Source organism: Passer domesticus, chromosome 2 (genome assembly GCF_036417665.1).
Source record: "Passer domesticus isolate bPasDom1 chromosome 2, bPasDom1.hap1, whole genome shotgun sequence".
NCBI lineage: Eukaryota > Metazoa > Chordata > Aves > Passeriformes > Passeridae > Passer > Passer domesticus.
Genome location: NC_087475.1, coordinates 79,756,405 through 79,762,754, shown reverse-complemented (window position 1 = coordinate 79,762,754; position 6,350 = coordinate 79,756,405).

Sequence of the window (6,350 nt, the reverse complement as noted above, 5' to 3'; positions counted from 1 at the left end):
TTCTTGCTGAAAAATGTTTAACTGTGAAAGCACATTTTCATAGTTTTCTCTTTTGCAAAGTGATTCTAAGTTCCAGCAGATGGTTTTAATGTAATTGATGAAGCGGCTTATAATGCTTTAGTCTGAGTTCATCCATTAAACAGAGCATTTCGAAGGTGTTGCAATAAGGTAGGAAAATTATGAAAGAAAGGCCTCATAAAATGAGACCTGTTCTCTCAGATCAGTGGCTAGCCTGTCATTTCTTCAAAGCGAAGCTAGCACTTTGCAAGTTCCCACATGAAAACAATCCTGCTGTGAACAATTTGTTAACATAACAATCTATTCCTGGGTGAAAAACAACTAGCACCTGCATAAACATTAAATCTATCCCATGAGAATCATTCAAGAAAAGATGTAAACAATTTAAGAATAGAGAGATTTGAAGGACAAGAAAAATACCTTTTACTAACCAATAGAGTAATTGACAAGAAAGATACTAACCAATTGGAATCACACATGAGGTCAGCAAAATGATGTAAAAAGAAGAGGCAGCAATAAAAAAAGCCTTTGATACATTGCTCGGTGTGTCATTTCGTCCCTCTACAACAACAAGAAGGCAAGAGTTTGTGATTCAGTCTCTAGCCTGATTTAATGAAAGTTTAACATAAATAAGCCTCTCTCCATGTAAGAGCTATCATAATATTGAAGAGCCACAGAGACAGCATGGAACATGAAATAACTTACCACTCTTCACTCTTAAACCCTTATTACAGTGAGGTAACACCAAATGAATATTAGTTTGCTTTGTATTATCATGCCACTTACAAAACAAATCTAGATCCTTCATACTGTATAAAATCAGAAAAGATATGGAGTCCTCCAGAGGCTGTTTCACCATGGACTTCTGTGTGCTACAGGGGTACAGCTGACTCTGTGGTGTAGTCAGTGTTCCCCATGGGCTGCTCTGGCTCCTGGAGCACCTCCTGCCCTTCCTTCTCCACTGACCTTGGGGTCTACAGGGCTGTTCTTCTCACATATTCTTACTCCTCTCTTCTCTGGCTGCAGTTGCTTCAGTGCAGTGCCTTTTTCCTTTAATTTGTTATCCCAGAGGCACTACCACCATTGCTCATTTTCTCAGCCCTGGTTAGCAGTGGCTCTGTCTTGGAGCCAGCTGGTATTGGCTCTGTTGGACACAGGGGAAGCTTCTAAAACTTCTCACAGAAGTCACTCCTCTAGTCACTCCCTGGTACCAAAACCTTGCCTAGGAGGTGGAGATGGGATTTGTTTCTGGGCCTCTCAGTTCCTCTGGAAGTATCTATAACACACTGAATATTTTTAAAAAGGAAGTCTCAGTGACAACTTTGTGAAACTGGACTTTGGTTTCCCTTGGGTTTTTTTCTACAGTTATCTATGAATTAAATCAGATGTTTGTTCTTTGATTTTCTGGATCTCTGGTCTGACATTAGAAGTTTGATTCTACTTTTATATCAGTGAGAAGGGAAAAAGAGAAAAACCAAAACCAAAACAGTCCCTCAGCAGGCTTCAAGTCAACTCTTTTCAGTGTTTCCATCTGACTCCTAAATGAAAAGGGTTATTGTACTGAATATTGTACCTGAGGCACTAGAGAGGTAGTTCCTTTTGAAAATACTGTTCTCACTTTTCAGATGCAAATTTGATCGTGAATCACATAATAGCATTTGAAAAGCACTGGATTTTTGGACATAGACTTCGATTAGGTTTGTTGTATCTTGCTCCTGCTTTGTTTCATTTTTACCCTACTCTCCTCTCCTTGCTTTCCCATTCTGTTTCATAATCTTATTTTTAAAATTTCCAGATGTGAAGACTTTCTGGCTCTATCCTGGATTCCTGCACTAACTCAGTTTTGGTGCAGCATTTGGTGCTCATTTTCTGCCTCTTTTTGTGTGATCTTCTACAACAGACAAATTCCTGTTGGATCATTTGTACTGAATATATTACCTCACTTATGTGGTAATTCTTACCTAGTCTGATATATTCATGTTTGTGACCTTTTTATGCATATCCTCTTTTATTTGAATAAAACAAAGAAATTTGTTTAAATTTAATATTGCATAATAATGATGTTATTAATATTACAGTAGTATTTGTAATATTTTTATCATATTTCATTAAATAGGGTGTTGGGTAATTTAAATTACTGTGCTCGCATTTTATCATAGTGACTTTTTACCATCTAACTGTTTGGCTCTCCTTTTCTCTTTTTTAATTTTATTATTTTGTTGCCAAACTCAACACTACTGTTTTGAAAGACAATTGTTATCATTGTTTACATCATTATATCATTGCCTGTATTAGTACCAGTGATTAAACACTTATATTTTTCTAAGGCTACATCTACATTATTAAGTAATGAAGAACAACAGGAGAAGGTCAAGTTATTAAAGCAGTTGGTATTGAGAGCCCCATAATTAGATTATTTGTGATTTAGAAGATTTACTTCAAATTAGGGCTAGTTTTGTCTCCTGGACTGAGATATGACCCCAACCCCTGATCTTCAAAGATGTCCAAAGAGAAGTTTTGTCACAAATCCTTGCTCTCTGTCCTGGGAGATGCTCACTGGCTAAAATGAGAGCATCAGTGCTGGTTGCACTGATCACTGTCTCTTGCCACTGTGGCTGCACAAGATGAAGGCCAGTGCTGAAAAAAACCCAAGGAAGATTGAAATTATTGATAACTGCTTACAAATATCCACAGAGTCAAATTCTGTCTTGCTGGCACTCACACATGTGTCAAAGTGTCTGAGGATCATGTGGGACTGTTAGGAAAATTTTCTGTTCTGATTTCTGTTCTGGTCTACACTCGTAAACAACAAAGCTGTGGGCTTCAATGGAAAACTGAAGAGTGTCCCAGACAGGATCTTTCATTCACAGTGTGCACAGCACATTTGTTCATGCCTGTGCCTTGACCTGGAAATATCAACTTCGCATGGTTTTAATCCAGCATTGCTCACAGTCACAAGTGAAACTGTAGCCTGGCAGAATATTTTAACCCTGCCTTTGCTGCATATGCAGAGACATGAGTTTGTCTGTCCAGAAACTGTTCAGGCATCAACTTTCAATTGGATCTTCTCATCATATTTCCAAATTCTAAACTTCCAAGCAGAAAGATTATAATCCTACATATGAAACACTAGGTAATCAAATTACAGGCATTTAAACTTCACGCTGAAATACAAAGGGCATCATTTATACAAAAAAAAAACTTTTACCAAGCCTTTTCATAGAGAATTTAGGTTCTTGGCAAAACTTGCATTGAAACCATGGGGACTATTTATGAAGAGACTGCAACATCATTCTTAGTGTAACTTTGGTACCAGACAGCATCCTCCTACACTTTGAAGCTGATCACATTTTCTTATGATGAAAAAACTTCACAAGGTTTCCCTGCCTGACAGAATGTCTGGGTTGATAGCTGTGGCTGAAAACACAACCATGTCTTACAGTACCTTTTAAACTGCCTTTGTGAAACAGTTGACAAATAGCTTCAAACACTTTTCTAGGCTTAAATATTTCTGAAGTGTGACAAAACAGAGTGAGTCAGAGTAGAGGAGGAAGCCAGTTGGGAAGTTCCAGGCAAAAATATTTACTGCTGTTAGTGATGGCATCTATTCAACCTTCAAATAAGCAAAATATTTTTTATTTTGCAACAGCTGCATTACTAACACACAGCATATTATTTTAAATTCTTGAGTATCAGGAACATGAGAACTTGCTGTGATTTCCACAGAGCAGTAAAGCACTCCCAAGCTGCATATACAGTGCCAAGAAGCCTGGGTGGTCCTCAGTCCATGGGGCTATCTCCTGGACTGGTTTATCTCCAAAGCAGACAAAATCAGATGTGTTCCCTGTGGGAGGTCTTCAGGCATCTGGCAACACTACTCAGCCTCCATCATGTTGTAGTTCTCAGTGATGTCCATGGAGTTTTTCCTGAGTCAGAGTGAATAAAACTGCTTGACAAAACCCTGCCAGCACAAAGTAGCTGATGTGATTGTGGCATGGATGTGCTGTGTGTTATGGCAGAAATGAGGCAAACTGAAGTTTGGGTTACATGGGTTATTGCCTGGCTGGTGTTTATTTTTCCAGTCAAAAAATGAGACATTAAAAAGGGGAGAGAAACATCTGACCTACACAAAGATCTGAGGACACCTGACTTCCAACCTTGGTCCTGACAGTGAGGTCACTCCCTGTATCCCTCACTCTACAGCAACACATCCCATCTGGCTCTTAAATTTACTACACTAAGATTTCTAGGAATCTGCTGGACTTCTAGATGAAGGCACAACTGTCATTACTTTCAGCAATGAATATGATGAATATCCAATTAAAATGTATTTCTGCTATTTCCCATACTGGGAGGGTTTGAAGACAGCAGCAATATAACAGTTGGATCTGTAATTTGTAAAAATTCTAAAATATATCTCAAATATACATTTCATCTTGCTCTAGATATAAATTCTATAAAGATTTTTGAACTAGTGGACTACATACAACATGTAAATGTAAACATATATGTAGCTTCCACAGCAGCGGGTGTAACAGGAAAATTAATTTAAGGTGACAATATTACTCATAGAAATGATTTAGGCTACTCTCATCTTGAAATGATTAAATTCTTATTTGCCATAATAAACCAAATATTGTTATAGTTCTGAATATCTGTGTTGTATATACAACCACAACTTACTGTGGATTTCAGTAATAGCTTTTTTTTAACATGCAGAGAGATGTGGAGCTTTAGCTGATGTTGTGTTGAGGAATACAGAAAGCTATGTTTTGATTTCATGCTAAATAATTCAACAGATTTATCTCAGTGTAACTATCATCCTAATACGGATGCCACTGAAGTGCAGATGAAAGTCAACTGAAGTTTCACTGTGAGACTGCAAAAAATCAAAAGTAACTAGGCAACTCTTGCTATGAATGCTCACAAGGGGTGTTTTGTTCTGTTTTTTGGTTTTTTTTTTGTCTTTCAAGTTTGTCATTATTTGGCTTATAAAGATTTCCATGTTACATTTTCCTGAAACATTTCATAAATGCTGAATTAAGGCCAACATTTTTGTTGACTTATCATAGGTGGGATCAGGCCTTGCATCATCTGTGTAACTGGTCAGGCTTTGAATTTGGAATGCTTAGCAGTGAATGCTTAGCAGCAATGGGAATGAAAGCATGACTAGATAAAGACTATTCCAAAGTCATGTATCAATGCTGAAAGCTCCTGAAGGAGAATAAGAACCATCATTGCAGTTGATATGATCAAATTTATTGAGTAAATCAGAATTCCACAGAAGACAATTGAGCTCTCCCACTCACTTTCACAAGTCTCAGATTTCTTATATTATTGGAAAAATGTTTGAATAAACAAAATAATTAACAGTTGTGGATTTGGACCATTTTGAATCCTTGGTTAATGCAGACTAGGGATTGTGTTCATTTTGTGTAGTGTTCACTGTATCAGGTGGGCTCTGGATTGAATCTACGTACAGTTTAAGGCTACACAGGATTTTACTCTTCCTTATCATTGTATTTCTGGTGTTTTTTTTTTTTTTCAGTTTTCTAGTGTAGCAAAGTAACTTTCCGGTTTCTCATTGTGTGACTAAAACCAGTTATTTATCAAGACAGGCGCTAGTGCCGGCAATGATTCACCTCATCCACTAGGGAGAACTAGTGATCCCTGGAGATCCTTTCCAGCCAGCTCTGTATGTACGTAGGAGCAGGCAGCCAGATACCAACTCCAACCACAGCTGTTGGCATTTCTTATATTTTATGAGTGTTTGCAGCATGGACTATGGAAGTACTATTTACACAGTATGGAATGACTGTGTACAATAGGTTTATGAGTGTACATTACTTAGTTTCTAACCTAACACAACTCTCACACACAACTGTGCTTTATTTTTTTTGAGACCTGAATCACTTTTCTTACTCCTTGATTTACTAATGTTAAGTCACAGTCAATGTATGTGTAATGTAAAATCTGAAATCCAAACAGTCAGTGAGAATTTATGCCTGCTGTAACTCTGCTGCCTTCACTAGATATATATGAGGACCTGGGATCAACAGCTGTTGGATATGAGCTTGTGCAATGTCAGAGCTGGAAACTTGTTCAGTTCTGTACAAACAGCGTCTGAGCTGTGTGAGTCAACAACCTCACAATTCACTGAAGCAAATTGCTTAGGAAAAAAGTTTCAAGTCTATGTAATGTACTTTTTCACAGCAACTCTGTGAAGCAGAGCTGGAAAAAGTAATTTTCTGGTAATCATGAGGTTTTGTAGTTTTTAAATAACTGTGAGATTTTCAAGTAAGCAGGTATGATTCTAAGAAAGCTGTAAAGGA